Source organism: Lissotriton vulgaris, chromosome 11 (assembly GCF_964263255.1).
Source record: "Lissotriton vulgaris chromosome 11, aLisVul1.2, whole genome shotgun sequence".
Taxonomy (NCBI): Eukaryota; Metazoa; Chordata; class Amphibia; order Caudata; family Salamandridae; genus Lissotriton; species Lissotriton vulgaris.
The window spans coordinates 964,659,370-964,675,110 of NC_141699.1; the positions used below are offsets into that span (position 1 = coordinate 964,659,370).

The 15,741-nt window shown below is 49.6% G+C and overlaps 1 pseudogene; it reads right to left on the reverse strand.

Moving 5' to 3' along the window:
- Positions 1-248: 248 nt before the first annotated feature.
- Positions 249-1,547, reverse strand: LOC147683766 (zinc finger BED domain-containing protein 6-like; annotated as a pseudogene).
- Between the last annotated feature and the right edge of the window lie 14,194 nt (positions 1,548-15,741).

Here is a 15,741-nt window from a genome sequence, read left to right on the forward strand (position 1 = left end):
AATAGGAGTCTGGAGGAGGAGGATAGAGGAGCATGTTCTTCTGAACTTGAGAACCTGAGGAATGCAGACTGCGGCACCTTCAAATCAATAAGCAAACAAGTGAAGACAGTTCTGCTGATGGGCTTGTTTTTGTGATTAGGTGATTAAAGTTTGAATTATATTAACTGTGCACAACAAAGAAAGACAGACACACAGGAAAAAAAGTGAATAAGGACGAAAAAGAAAGTTATTGATTCATTGTCTCATTTTCAGGGCTCGGTGTCAGGGTCCACGAATAAGAATAAGGCTTCGTCATCATACTCTGCGAATTCAGGCAGGGTGAGCTCAGTGTCACCTGACAGAGAAGAAATTCCCTCATCTACGTTGCTGTCCAACTCGTCTTCATTCGGCATGCTTTCTCGTACACTGTAATCTGGTGATATGAGGTGCTGATTCATCTTGATCATTGTTAACCTCTCCACATTTTTGGGCGAGAGGCGGCTCCGTTTGGAAGTTACAATGCCACCAGCAGCACTGAAAACACGTTCAGAAGACACGCTTGCGAGTGGGCAAGACAAGTAGTTTAAAGCCAGGTTGGAGAGCTGTGGCCACAATTCTTTTTTCCCATGCCAATACGCCAATGGGTCAGCATTAACATAGACCTCTGTTGAGTCATTCAGATAGTCCTTCACCATCTACTCAAGGTCCTCCTCCAAGGTTCCTCCACTTTGCTTAGCTGTTGCTGTGACCTTTTGAGAACCAAACCCAAGCCGAGCTAGCCAATCCTCTTCAGCCTCCAATGTTACTGTTGTGTCTGGTGCAGATGATCCGGTTGCCGGTGTCTTTAACGACTGAGAGGTCACTTGTGCCACAGCCGCAGAAGTGGATTGTTTTGACTGGGGATGGCCTGCTGATGCTGATGTACTGCCTTTTCCTTCAATTTTCTGCCGTTCTCTTTCAAACCTCTTGGCTGAGAAGGCTAGCCACTGTTTGTACTTTGTAACATCTTCATCAGCAAAAGGAAAGAATGCTCGGCCTGCCAGCGCCTTTTTGTAGCGTGGATCCAGAATAGTAGCACAAATGTAATGCTGGTTTGAGTGGATCATTTTAAGACGTTCATCACCTTGTAGGCGCTCTAATAATTTCTCCGCCAAAACAAAAGGGTCTTTGTTTTTTTCATCTTTTTGAAACACAGAACACACCTCCTTCAGTTGGTGCTCCAGCATGTTCAACAATGGGATAGCTTTTCCCAAATTACAGTCCTCCTTGCTGACTGCAGGCGTGAAGACCTCAAAAGGACGAAGCATGCGTGTCAGGCTTTTAACTATGTCCCATTGCGCCGCACCCATCCTCAGGTCCTTCTGAGCTGTACCCTGTGTTAAGAAATAGTGATCGAGTACCGTATACTGCTCATACAGACGCTCAAGCATGTAGAAGGTTGAGTTCCAATGTGTTGCCACCTCCTGGATGAGTGCTTTCACTGGCATTCGACGTTCATGTAGCAGGCTCCTCAGATGCTTCCGGGCCTTAAAAGAATGGCTGAAATGGTTGCACATTTTTCGGCAGGTGTCCACTACCCCGTACGATGCACTGTCTTTATCATTCAAGAATTTTTTGACAGCCAGGTTTATACAGTGCGCCAAACACGGCACTCTGAAATAGTCACCCAGCTCCATGGCCTTAACTACATTGGCGCCATTATCCGTGGAAACATAACCAATCTGGAGTTTTTTTGGGGACAGCCAGTCAAGGACCTTTGTGTTAAACTCATCCAAAATGTTTTCTGCTGTGTGACGTTACTTCAAACCAAACATGGCTAGTGTTGCATGTTTCCGAGCAGCTTTAAAAACTTGGTCCGGGTCAACACCTGCGTTTAGCTTTGCTTTAACCCCTGAAAAAGAGACCCAGTGTGCAGTGATGCACATGTAATCAGCACCTGCGCCACTGGTCTACATGTCTGTTGTCAGATGTATAGTGTGAACAGCACTCTTCTGCAGAGCTGCCCCAATCACCTCCAGAACATCTTCATGTAGTGCTGGAACCGCAACTCTGGCAAAATAGAACCGGCTAGAAACCTTCCATTTAGGGCAGAGAGCTGCCACTAATTCTAGAAAACCAACCCCTTCTACAAAAGAAAAAGGGAGAAGGTCCAGAGCTAGCATTTTAGCCAGCTTAGTGTTAGACAGACGCGTCAGTGGGTGGTTGCGTTCATATTGCGCTTCTGTAAACAACATCTTTTTAATGTTGCCCTGGACCACGCATTTACGGGATAATGATGATGATGATATCTTCGACCCAGTTACGCTCGCTGATGAACTTTTTCGCATTGGTGTCTCACTCTCTCCCACACTCTTAGTGTGGCTCACATGGGGTGTGCTGATGACAGGGGTACTGGGTGTAAGTGAAGTGTTTGACACGTCTTCTTCCGCCTCGTCATCATCAGATGAAACAGTATTACGGGTACGCATGGGCGAATTTTGCGATTCTCGCGTTCGCGAATTTTGCAGATTTGCGAACTCGCAATCCGCAAAATCCGCAAATTCTCGCAAATTTGCGGATTTTTTTTTGTGTTCGCGCGGGTTTCTGCCAGGTCGCGAGGGTTTTTGTACAATTTCGCAAACGCGAACTTACCTGTCGGGTCACAAGTTTTGCGAACTTGTTGTTTCTACGTGTCCAGCCTGTTTGGGACACTCTTCTTCATCACTGCCACCCTCTGTCACCACATGCCACCCTCTGGCTCACCCATGCCACCCTCTGTTTCATCACAGCACCCTCTGGTTGTCCAGTGTACATTATTGTGGCAAAGCAAAGCACACCTTCCCTGCCTCAAGTGACCTGAATTAATTTGGGGCTGTTTAATGTGTCACAGAATATTTTTTTAGCTGGCACCTGCTTCCTTAGTGCTTCCTGATTAGTGATCTTTTGCACTTGCTAAGTGCTTTCATTGTTGCAAAATTAGTTACAACACCTGCCCTGCCCCAACTGACAATAATGAATTAGGGGCTGATTAATGTGTCACTGGATTTGAACTTCCAGCCGGGCTCCTGCTTGTCTCCCTTAGCTGTAATTCAGGACCTTTGTGGCATATGTGTAACTATTCTGAGGGTCAGAGCAGGGTCACATAATAGTTGCAAGTAGGCAACTGAACTCTGGAGGGGCCCCTCAGGAAGCACTACAGGAAATGGCTACTAATGATGAGCTTGAACTTTTGAACCTGGTAAGTAGTTTCAGTTTTGCTAAGATCGTATTTCTGCAATTTAGCGCTTATTCGCGGGGCGCGAAGTTGAACTGGGAAGCCGCGAACTCACGCGAACAGTGCGAGCAAGCCATAAAATCCGCTGCTCGCGGATTTGCGGATTTTGCGGGAAATTCGCAAATCTCGCGGATTGCGAATTTACCGAAAATCCGCAAAATCCGCGAGCAGAACGGATTTTCCGCCCATACTTAATTACGTGCAATTTGGGCTTCCTTGATCGCCTGTTGGTGCGCAAACCATTTGACAGCGTGCTTTCTTTCAAGATGACCTCTCTGGCCTCCGGTACCATAGTTGGAACCAAACTTACCACGACTAACTTCCAACTTACAAATGCTACAAATGGCAAAGTTTTCCTTTTTTGGAGCTAACACTAAAGAAGTCCCAAACTGCGGACTTGAAATGTCTTTTGGGGCCGGAGGAGGCGGCGATACTGGTGGTGGTGGTCCTGCTGCTAATGCCAGATGAAGTGGAGGATGTGGATTGCCGAACTTCAGATCGTTTTGCACTTTCACCACCACTAATTGATGTCGAGGTGGGTGGAGGTCCCTTCTGACGACTAAGAAATATGGAAGCGGTGGGTGTTGGTGTACTAGTTAACTCCAATGATTGTGGCGTTTCTTCCATTGCCTCCTCATCGACAACATCATCACGCTCAGCAGCTTCTCGGGCTAGGGTCAAAATGTCTTTTTGCTGCATGCCCGCTAGGGCTGCAGTGACCTTTATGATGACTGCGTCGTCGTCGTGAGAGTCTTCATCAGCAGGAGTATCCGCCACTTCTTGTTGAGCCTCATCACACTCCATAACTATGAGTCTTTCGACGACCTTCCTTTTACGCTTAAGTACCTTTGTCAGATCATGGTGTGCCTCACTCTCAGACGGCCGTGGTGGTTCCCAATTTTCATCCAGTTCATCAGAAGGAGGTGGGCTTGAAGAAGATGTAGACACCCCCCTTGATCTTTTCCTTGCTAGGGATGTGGAAGACAATGAATGATCATCAGGAGGAGTGGCTTCCTCAAATGATACCTCGGCTTGATTGTCGATTTCCTGATGTTCCCCTACTTCGGGAGGAACAACTATTGTGGGCACTTGTGACCCTCCATGCACCTCTGCTTGCGCATCTCCTTGCGCTGCCTCTCCTTCCACATGTACTTGGGCTTGTACTTGCACATGTGGTTGTTGTTGCGGCTGTGGTTGTTCAACACTTGTCAGATGAGTTACAACAACCTGTGTTGATTCAGGGACATTGCTGCTACTTTCTTGCGATGAGCCAACATCACTGGTCGATGGTGATTGAAGAAGTACACTGACTGTCTCTGCAGCACTCAAGGGCTTGGACTTAAGTTGGCGTGGTGGTGGTGGTGGAGGCACTGATCCCAATGGAGCGGGGGTGCTGCTCCCAGATTGGTCCCCAGCAGATCCCGCTGCTGCTGCAGGCGTACTTTTTTTTTACTCCCAAAAAACGCGGCGGCCGGCACACCAGCCTCCTTGGTAACTTGCTTCTTCTGCTCCTTACTGGCAACTTTCTTGCTAGAGGAGCTATGGAGAACTTTTTTTGGGGCCATCTTCGTCAGAACAGGTCAGAACAGCAGGCCGCAGTTGCACGAGTTGCAGAGTTGTCTGTGGCCAGACGTGACGTCGCGTGACAATATGCTGCACACACACACCGCTGCAGGACTTCTTCCTGGCACTGGTGGTTCTCTTGAGTCTTGTGCACCTAAAAGCAATGGAAGACAGAGGAACATCAGTTCAGTTATACACCCCAAAAAAATCGAAAAAACACAGAAAAATCAGCACAATCCCATGCCCTCCATGATGTTTAAATTCAAGACACCCCACAGAAAGACTAAGCCCATGCAACACTCACTACCCCTGGTAAAAAGGCCACAATGACAGGCCAAAAAAACGAAAATGACAGAAAAATCAGCACAATCCCAAGCCATCCAGCCCCTCCATGATGTTTACATTCAAGACAACCCACAGAAAGACTAGGCCCATGCAACACTCACTACCCCTGGGCATAAAGGTTGATAACTAGGCAAAATGGTTGCAGGCCTAACAACACTGCTTTCATTCAAAATGGCCCCCTCCCTCCCAGCACATGGCCAGGGCCTGTAGCAGCACTCAAAATGGCTCCAACCCACATGGCCTGTCCCCATGAACACCCCAGAAAATCGATAAACACAGAAAAATCAGCACAATCCCAAACCATCCAGGCCCTCCATGATGTTTAAATTCAAGACTACCCACAGAAAGACTAGGCCCATGCAACACTCACTACCCCTGGTGAAAAGGCCACAACAACAGGCCAAAAAAACGAAAATCACAGAAAAATCAGCACAATCCCAAGCCATCCAGCCCCTCCATGATGTTTAAATTCAAGACAACTCACAGAAAGACTAGGCCCATGCAACACTCACTACCCCTGGGCATAAAGGTTGAAAACTAGGCAAAATGGTTGCAGGCCTAACAACACTGCCTGCATTAAAAATGGCCCCCTCCCTCCCAGCACATGGCCAGGGCCTGTAGCAGCACTCAAAATGGCCCCCACCCACATGGCCTGTCCCCATGAACACCCCAAAAAATCGAAAAACACAGAAAAATCAGCACAATCCCAAACCATCCAGGCCCTCCATGATGTTTAAATTCAAGACACCCCACAGAAAGACTAGGCCCATGCAACACTCACTACCCCTGGTGAAAAGGCCACAACAACAGGCCAAAAAAACGAAAATCACAGAAAAATCAGCACAATCCCAAACCATCCAGGCCCTCCATGATGTTTAAATTCAAGACACCCCACAGAAAGACTAGACCCATGCAACACTCACTACCCCTGGTGAAAAGGCCACAACAACAGGCCAAAAAAATGAAAATCACAGAAAAATCAGCACAATCCCAAGCCATCCAGCCCCTCCATGATGTTTAAATTCAAAACACCCCACAGAAAGACTCAGTGCACCCACCACTGAGTACCCCCGGGCAAAAGGCCCCAAAACAGCCCAAAAATCGAAAATTCCAAAATTGTAGTTGCAGCAACTGTAATGCCCCAAACAAACTTACTTGTGAAATTTCTAATCCAAAAGTGATCCAAAGAAAGTCAAAAAGGCCTCAAACCCAAATATCCAGCAGCATCCACAAAAAGTAATCCTTCCAGCTCCAGATCCAAATGAAAAGTGACCTGGAGATGGACAAAGCACTGGGAGGAGCCTGCTGGACAGGAACAGGAAGTTGAAGACTGTGGGGCACTTCCTTCCTCCCACCCCCCCTCCCCAAAATGGACTCCTCGCAAAAAAAGTGCAGGCAAATGTCAACCTGAGGAGTTATTCAGATAAAAATCATCATTTCCAGAAGGTTTATGCTGCTTGCTGGTGGATTTCTTGTGCAGAATTGCAAATTTTGTATTTTCGCGAGTGCGAGATTGTTGCTGCTCGCCGCATCTACAAGCTCGCAATTGCGAAGTCCCGCGATACGTGATCACGGCGAACTCGTGTTGACAAACTCTCGCTGTGCAAGTTGGCAAGCCGCGATGACGTAATCGCGCTGACCAAATTCCCGGGGGATCCCGCAGCAAGATCCAAAATGGCGCAGCACTCGCAAAATATCGAGAAAAACAACTCGGCAAACGCTGAATGACGGTAAGTAAACGCCGCGCGCCGCAAAATTGTATCACCAAGAAAAAAAAATCTGCTGCGTGCGAATTTGCGGATTTTCTGTAAATTCGCGAGCGTTCGCGGATTGCGAATTTACCAAAAATCCGCAAAATACGCGAGCGTAACGGATTTTCCGCCCATGCTTACTGTAGATACCACTGGTGGAGAAAGACAGGAGGGGACACAGCAAGAAGAATTGACGCTGTTCCCAGAAGAGGACTGACTTTAAGAGTGAGGGGGTTGCAGGGTGATGCTGCTCAGCAGGTTGTTTATTCACCATTGTCACCAGCTGACCTGTCGAATGAACTGTGGTCAACTAAGAGGTTAAAGGTTTTACCTTCAATCAATCAATCAATCAATCAATCAATCATTTGTAAAGCACACTACATACCTGCGAGGGTCTCAAGGTGCAGCGGGGGCCGCTACTGATCTAACAGCCAGGTCTTGAGTATCCTCCTGAAGGTCAGCAGGTCTTGGGTCTCTCTAGGCTCAGTGTGAGGGTGTTCCTTGTCTTGGCGGCGAAGTGAGAGAAGGATCTTCCGCTGGTGGTTGTTCTTCGGACGTTCAGGACAGTGGCAAGTGAAAGGTCGGCGGAGCTTAGCTGGCGGTTGGGGATGTAGAAGGAGAGCCGTCTGTTGAGGTAGGCTGGGCTGGTCTTGTGGAGTGCTTTGTGTGTGTGGATGAGGAGCTTGAAGGATATCCTCTTGTTTATGGGCAGCCAGTGCAGGTTTCTCTAATGGGGGTGATGTGGCCATGTCGTGGTATGTCGAGGATCAGTCGTGCCGAGGCGTTTTGGATTAGTTGTAGTCATTTTATTAGCTTGGTCGGGGCTCCCGCATAGAGGGCGTTTCCGTAGTTGCGTCTGCTGCTGACGAGGGCCTGGGTGACTGTCTTTCTTGAATCTGTTGGGATCCATCTGTAGATCTTGCGGAGCATGCAGAGGTTGTTGAAGCAGGAGGAGGAGACGGCGTTGACTTGCTTGGTCATTTAGAGCGTTGAGTTGAGGATGATTCCCAGGTTGTGTGCATGATTGGTGGGTGTCAGGGCTGCACCCAGTGCCGTTGGCCACCAGGAGTCGTCCCAGACTGAGGGGATGGAGCCGAGGATGAGGACCTCCGTCTTGCCCTAGTTCAGCTTCAGACAGCTGATCTTCATCCAGTTGGCGACGGCCTTCATTCCTTTGTGGAGGTTGGATTTGGTGGTGATGGGGTCCTTAGTGAGGGAGAGGATCAGTTGAGTATCGTCGGTGTAGGAGATTATGTTGAGGTCGTGCTGTCGGGTGGCGTGTGCGAGCGGGGCCATGTAAATGTTGAAAGGTTCGGGCTGAGGGAGGATCCCTGGGTACGCTGCAGATGATCTCGGAGGCTTTGGAATGGAATGGGGGAGGCAGACGCTCTGGGTTCTGCCAAAGAGGAAGGAGGTGGTCCATTCCAGAGCCTTGTCTCAGATATCAGCGGCGTGGAGGCGTGCGCATAGAGTGCAGTGGCAGACGGTGTTGAAGGCAGCGGAGAGGTCTCGGAGGATGAGTGCTGCGGTATTACCATTGTCCAGCAGGGTCCTGATGTCATCGGTGGCGGCAATGAGGGCAGTCTCTGTGCTATGGTTGCTGCGGAACCCTGACTGGGAAGGGTCCAGGATACTGTTTTCTTCGAGGTATCGGGTTAGCTGTCGGTTGATGATTTTCTGGATGACCTTGGCTGGTAAGGGGAGCAGAGAGATGGGCCAGAAGTTCTTGAGGTCTCTTGGGTCTGCCTTAAGTCTTTTGAGTAGGGCGTTGATCTCTGCATGTTTCCAGCTCTCTGGGAAGGTTGTGGTCTTGAGGGAGAGATTGATGACGTTGTGCAGGTGGGGTGCGATGGAGCTGCTTGCTTTGTTGAAGACGTGGTGCAGGAATGGGTCTGACGGAGAGCCAGAGTGGATTGTGCTCATGGTCTTGATGGTGTCATCGACGCTCATGCTGGCCCAAGCTAGCTGGGGGTCGTGGTCGATGGTGTGCGGAGGGTCTGTTGTGTTGCTGTCCGTTGGGGCTGTCTGGGTGTTGAAGCTGTTGTGGATGTCTGCTATCTTGCGGTGGTTGAAGGTGGCGAGAGAGTTGCACAGGGCTTGCGACGGCGGATTGTCATTGGTGTTTGAGCTGGGGTTGGAGAGTTCCTTCACGATTTTGAAGGGCTCCTTGCTATTATGTGTGTTGTTGTCGAGATGGTCTTTGAAGGAGGTCCTCTTGGCCGCCCTGATTAGGTGGTGGTGGTTGCGGATGGCGTCCTTGTGTGCCACGTGGCTGTCCGTAGTTTGTTCACTGTGCCATTCCTTCTCGAGTTTCCGGCAGGCTTGCTTGGAGGCAAGAAGTTCTGGGGTAAACCAGCTGGCCCTCTTGCTGGTGTCTCTGTGGGGGGTTTCTTCAGTGGGGCAAAAGTTTTGGCGCAGTCCTCGATCCAGCGTCTGAGGCTTTGGGCAGTGTCGTCGGTGTTGGAGGGTTAGGTGGGTGGGCTAAGAGTGAGGTTTGCTTGTAGTTGGTCTTCGGTGATTTTGCTCCAGCAGCGGCGGGGGATCTGTTGGGTGCGGTGGTGTGTGGTGGGTTTTTGAAAGGCGAAGTGGATCCAGCGGTGGTCGGTCCAGGGGAGTTTGGTGGTGTGTCAGATGGAGACGTGCGGGATTGAGGAGAAGACGGGGTTGTGCATGTGGCCGGCGGAGTGGGTGGGCATTGTGACAAGTTGCTTCAGTTCGAGGTTGGCAAGGTTATCGATCAGGGTTGTGGAGTTGTTGTTGTTGTTGTTACCAAGGTGAAAGTTCAGGTCTCTGAGGAGGATGTAGTCGGTGGAGGTCAGGGTGTGTGTGCTAATGAAGTCGGTGATGGAGTCGCTGAACTGGGGACAGGGTCCGGGGGGTCGATAGACGAGGGTGCCTCTGAGGGTGGAGTTAGGGTCTGTGTGTATCTGAAAGTGCATGTGTTCAGCGGTGCTAAGCGCATCGTAGGTGCTAGTTGAGACCCTGATGCTGTTCTTGTGGACGATGGCGATTGCAGGTGATCTTGTAGCCGTCTGGGATGGCTATGGTGATGTCGGGTGCGGAGGAGTCGTTCAACCAGTTCTTTGTCAGGAAGACGACGTCCGGGGATGTTGTGTCGAGCAGGTCCCAGAGCTCGATGACGTGTTTGCGTGCGGAGCAGGTGTTCAGTAGTATGCACCAGAGGTGGTTGGGTTCTTTCTTGGCGGGTAGTTCGTAGGCTCTGAGGCTGGTGTAGCTGCAGTTACAGCAGGTGAAGGGACCGTTTGTGCGTTTCGGGGTGGCCATGAGGCAGGTGTGGGTCCGTCCGGAGTTGAGAGCGTGCAGAGCGCTGGCATCGTAGGGCAGGGGTCGTTGTGGCAGGTGCGGGGGCCAGGGGTTCTGGTGCTGGGCACGGTCCAGGCACAGACGGTGCAGAATGGCTGGCATTAGGCGCGCCCGCTGCACGCCTCCGCGCTGTGGCCGGCATATATGGGGAGGTGGGATGGAGGAGCAGCTGGGAGGCGGGGGCAGCAACTGGGCAGTCAGGGGGCGGGACCGCAGGGGACGTAGCGGCGGGATGGTGAGGGACTATGAACAGAACAGAAGGCAAAAGGGCACAAAAAACAAGGGAAAACGAGTGTCACAGAATGCAAGAGGGCACAGAAATCCAGGGAAAAAATCGAGTGGCACAGAAGGCAGAAAGGGCACAGAAATACAGGAAAAAGGAATGTCACAGAAGGCAAGAGGGCACAGAAATACCGGGAAAAAACGAGTGGCACAGAAGGCAAAAAGGGCACAAGAATAGAGTGGCAGCTTCCTTTTGAATGGAGCCAGTTCTGCAGCGGGCTGCCTTTAGTACCACTACTTACAACCCAATTTTCAAAATGTGGGCCTCTGATACGCCAAACTGAGAGGCTTCTGATGTTTCCATAGATTTCTTCATATTACCCCAACTCTTCTGAACAGGCTGCTTGCCTCTCCTCCCTTCAATCAATCAATCAATCAATCATAGCATTTGTATAGCGCGCTACTCTCCCGGGCGGGTCTCAAGGCGCTGGCGGGAGGGGTCCGTTTACTGCTCGAAAAGCCAGGTCTTGAGTTGCTTCCTGAAGGCGAGATGGTCCTGGGTTCGCCGAAGGTGGGTGGGGAGGGAGTTCCATGACTTGGCTGCCAGGTAGGAGAAGGATCTTCCTCCGGCGGTGGCTCTGCGGATGCACGGAAGGGTGACGAGGGCGAGGTTTGTGGATCGTAGCAGACGGGTGGGCGTGTAGAAGGTCAGTCGGTTGTTGAGGTACTTGGGGCCCAGTTCGTGTAGTGCTTTGTGTGCGTGGGTGAGGAGTCTGAACGTGATCCTCTTGCTGACGGGGAGCCAGTGCAGGTCTCTCAGGTGGTCGGAGATGTGGCTGCGTCGGGGGATGTCCAGGATGAGATGTGCTGAGGCGTTTTGGATGCGTTGGGAGTCTTTTCTGAAGTTTGGCTGTGGTTCCGGCGTAGAGGGTGTTTCCGTAGTCGAGTCGGCTGGTGATGAGTGCCTGAGTGACCGTCTTCCTGGTATCGGTAGGGATCCATCGGAAGATCTTGTGGAGCATGCGCAGGGTATTGAAGCATGATGATGTTACGGCGTTGACTTGTCTGGTAATCAAGAGGGAGGAGTCCAGGATGAAGCCAAGGTTGCGTGCGTGGTCAGTTGGCTTGGGAGTGGTGCCCAGGGCGGGGGGCCACCAGGAGTCGTCCCAGGCGGTGGGTGATGATCCCAGGATGAGGACTCCCGTTTTGTCTGAGTTCAGTTTCAGGCGGCTGTTCTTCATCCAGTCGGCGACATCTTTCATCGCTTCGTGTAGGCTGGTTCTGGCGGTGGCGGGGTCGTTGGTGAGGGAGAGGATCAGCTGGGTGTCGTCGGCGTAGGAGATGATGTTGAGGTTGTGTTGGCGTGCCATGGCTGCGAGGGGGCTCATGTAGATGTTGAAGAGATTGGGGCTGAGTGATGATCCTTGTGGTATGCCGCAGATGACTTCGGTGGCCTCTGATCTGAACGGGGGGAGGCGGACTCTCTGGGTTCTTCCGGCGAGTAACAAGATGATCCATTCCAGTGCCTTCTCTTGGATTCCGGTGTTGCTGAGGCGCTGCACTAGGGTGCGGTGGCAGACGATGTTGAATGCTGCAGAGAGGTCCAGGAGGATGAGGGCCCACATTTCCCCGTTGTCGAGCAGGGGTCTGATGTCGTCTGTGGCTGCGATGAGGGCGGTCTCGGTGCTGTGGCTGGCTCGGAAGCTGGACTGTGACTGGTCGAGGGATCCATTCGTCTCAAGGAAGGCGGCGAGCTGTCTGTTGACGGTCTTCTCGATGACCTTGGCCGGAAACGGGAGGAGCAAGATGGGGCGGAAGTTCTTGAGGTCGGAGGGGTCAGCAGTTGTTTTCTTCAGGAGGGCGCTGATCTCAGCGTGCTTCCAGCTGTTCGGGAAGGTGGCGGTGTTGAAGGAGGTGTTGATGATGTCCTGGAGTTTGGGTGCAATGGTGGAGTCGGCCTTGTTGAAAACGTGGTGGGGGCAGGGGTCGGTAGAGGATCCTGAGTGAATGGTGTTCATCGTGCTGATGGTGTCTGCGGTGCTGACCGGGGTCCAGGTGCGGAGGGTGCTGTTGGGGGGCGTTGGTTCGGTGGTGGGGTGCGTGGTTGGTGCGCCGAAGCTGTTGTGTATTTCGGCGATCTTGCGGCGGAAGAATGAGGCGAGCGAGTCGCAGAGGTCTTGCGAGGGAGCGATGTCGTTGTTTGGGGCGCTGTGCTTGGGGAGCTCTTTGAAGAGTTCCTTGCTGTTGTGGGTGTTGTTGTCCAGTCGTTCTTTGAGGGCTGACTTCTTGGTGGTGCGGATCAGCTGGTGGTGATTACGGGTGGCGTTCTTGAGGGCAGTCATGTTGTCTGTGGTCTGGTCGATGCGCCAGGCCTTCTCGAGGGTGCGGCAGTTCTTCTTGGAGTTCTTGAGTACGTCGGTGAACCATGAGGCTTTCTTGCTGCCGGGTCTGCTGGGAGGGGTCTTTAGTGGTGCGAGTTCATCTGCGCAGTCGGTGATCCACTGTGTGAGGTTGTTGGCTGCTTCGTTGGGGTCCGTTGTGCTGGCGGGGGAGTTCCGGCTGAGGGAGGTGGTGAGCTGGTCAGCGGTGATCTTGCTCCAGTTTCTGCGAGGGACCTGTTTGGGGTGGTGGTGGGTCGTGGTTCTTCTAAAGCTGAAGTAGACGCAGCTGTGGTCAGTCCAATGGAGTCCAGTGGAGTGGCTGAAGGAGACTTGTTTGCTGGAGGAGAAGACTGGGTCAACCGTGTGGCCCGCGTACTGGGTAGGGGTGTTCACCAGTTGCTTTGAGTCACCTTGGGGTGCCTCAATATCAGAAAGTGCCCAAAGATGTATTCAGAGCACTATCATTGATGGTAAAAGTTTAGAATGGATGAAGGCACATGAATCATGGATGTAGGCAAGACTAAATAATCTTAAATCAACCTCTTGCCTTGGTAATCCATTACAAGAGACTCTCTAACCCTTTATCTCACTTTTGACGGTTCATGAATTTTCCCTGTGTAACGGATTTCTGTCTTTCTCTTTCTCCGTCTTTTGGATTTGTGTGTTTTTTCTTGCTGTCGGTTAATATCATATGTGCCAAAAAAAGTGCTGTTACCCAAAAATAAGTACCAGTGGCTCAAATTAAGCACAGATCTGCATTCTATTCCACATAAAACTGGTGATTGGCAATACATTGTTAAATATTGTACCTTATAAACACCGAACATCTCGGTGCAGGGTTATATCAGGTGAGACAGATTTCTTTTCTGATAGTGGTCAACTCGTCATGAGGACTTTAGTATCTTTATGGTGTGATAAATGGCCTGTCCTTAGCATAGATTAACCTGTATCCTCATACATGAACTCTGAGCCGTGATGCGGGTGTAAGAGCTACAGAAGTTCAATAACATACACAAAATAGTCTCAGTTTCTGTACAGTTCACAGTTGACTTCATACATGGAGAAATGTGTTTTGTTTAATTGTTTAATGATGAGTACTGGGAAATGGGGCCTTTTTGTTGGAACTCAGGGTCATATTATCAAGGGGGTTTATCTCTGCTTTTTTGGCTTTAAAAGTCAAGAAAGTGGAGATAAAATTATCTCACTATTACCTAGCTGTCGCTAACACCAGTTAGCGACAGCTAGCAGGAGATAGCGACCATCTTGGGCCCCACTTTGCATGTCTGTGAAATTTATCACTAATAACATGCAAAGTGGGCGTGCCAAGATGTTAGCGACTGGAAACAGTCGCTAACATCGCTATCTCCTATTACCAACTTTTGGAGATATTCGCGCTAAGCGCGAATATCTCCAAAAGCTAACACCTGCCCCTGAGCAGCTCTTAGCCATGTTATCCAATGGGAGGTGGATAACATGGCTAAGAGCATTAGCTCGGTAATGCATGAATATCGCTGACTTGTCAGCGATAATTATGCATTTCGGCCGATTTTTATCGCTTAGGAGATAAACCTTGATAATAGCAAGGCTCCTAAGCGATAAAAATCGCCGCAGCTCGACGATAGAAATATTGCCGCTAAGCCAACATAGCGATAATTATCGCTAGTTGTTGGTAATATGCCCCTCAATTCTATATTTATACAGGAAATGCGAGACATCGTTTTGTTTTTATACACTGCATGTTCCTCATACAGCATCTCACTTACGACAGACTGCGGTGGTGTGAAACACTCTAACTCTAGTTAATAGTTGCTTCCCACACCCACATTAATTTGACTGCAGCGTGATTTCCCTTCAAAAGATGTACATAAACAAAAAGCAGGTTGGATTGCTTCAGAAGCAGCAGAAAGGCAGAGGCAAGTGCCAAGTTTATTTGAGGCAACGTATGTTTGTGCAAGTGTTTGCTCTGCTCAACTGGGTGATAAAGAGGTCGACAAAAAATTATGAGCATCAGGCTTAATTGTTTGCGTGATGAAAAGCAACCGTTTAATGGCTGCCAACAAGCCAATCAACCGTAACAAATTCAAAGTACTGCTGGAATGCAATGAGTTGCAGCTTGTTAACCAGCATGGACGTGCTTCTCTGAGATGTTTTGTGCTTTTTTTGGTTTACCTTGAAGAGCAGTCAACTTTTGTGTGCATTTTATTTTGAAAGTTTGAATTTTATATGATCTTAAAACTGCAAGTTTTTGTCAAGGTTTCTGCCTATAACAATGCAAATACACTCAGACCCACAACAAACATACATGCGTTGACATAATATATCAAATATACATATAAAATATGTAGACAGATTAATATAACCAAAGATTCATAAGCACAGTGACTCTAATGTATCATTTTTTCTGTGTAAATACATAAAAATCGCACAAATTGTTCATGTATTCTCCTATATTACATGCATGGTCAGCTACATGAAGGTTTTATGCTTGGTATGCACTGCCTCACAAAGGAGATGCGAGATACCAGTAAATGTATTGACTCCAGTTTCTAAAACCAAGTAGTGGATTTTACTGGCACAAGAGATTTGGCACAGATCCAGCTTTGCAAATTGTACAAAACACTGTTCGAACACAATTTCCAGCAGCAAAAATTATAGGAAAAGTGTAAACGTTAGAGAGACAGAAATCACACAAACTACAAAAAACACAATAATCAGAATTTTCTTGAACCTGCATTTAAGTTCAGTAACAATTACAGGTCCTCAGTGGACAGGCAAACACCCACATAAGCAGACCAGAAGGCAAACATATCCCAAAACCTACAGATTTACAGGTACAAATGCAGGCAGATCCAGGCTTTAATGACCCTCAATCGCCTTATGTATTAACAAACCTTAATAGTGCCAACCATCAGTGAGCAGCATA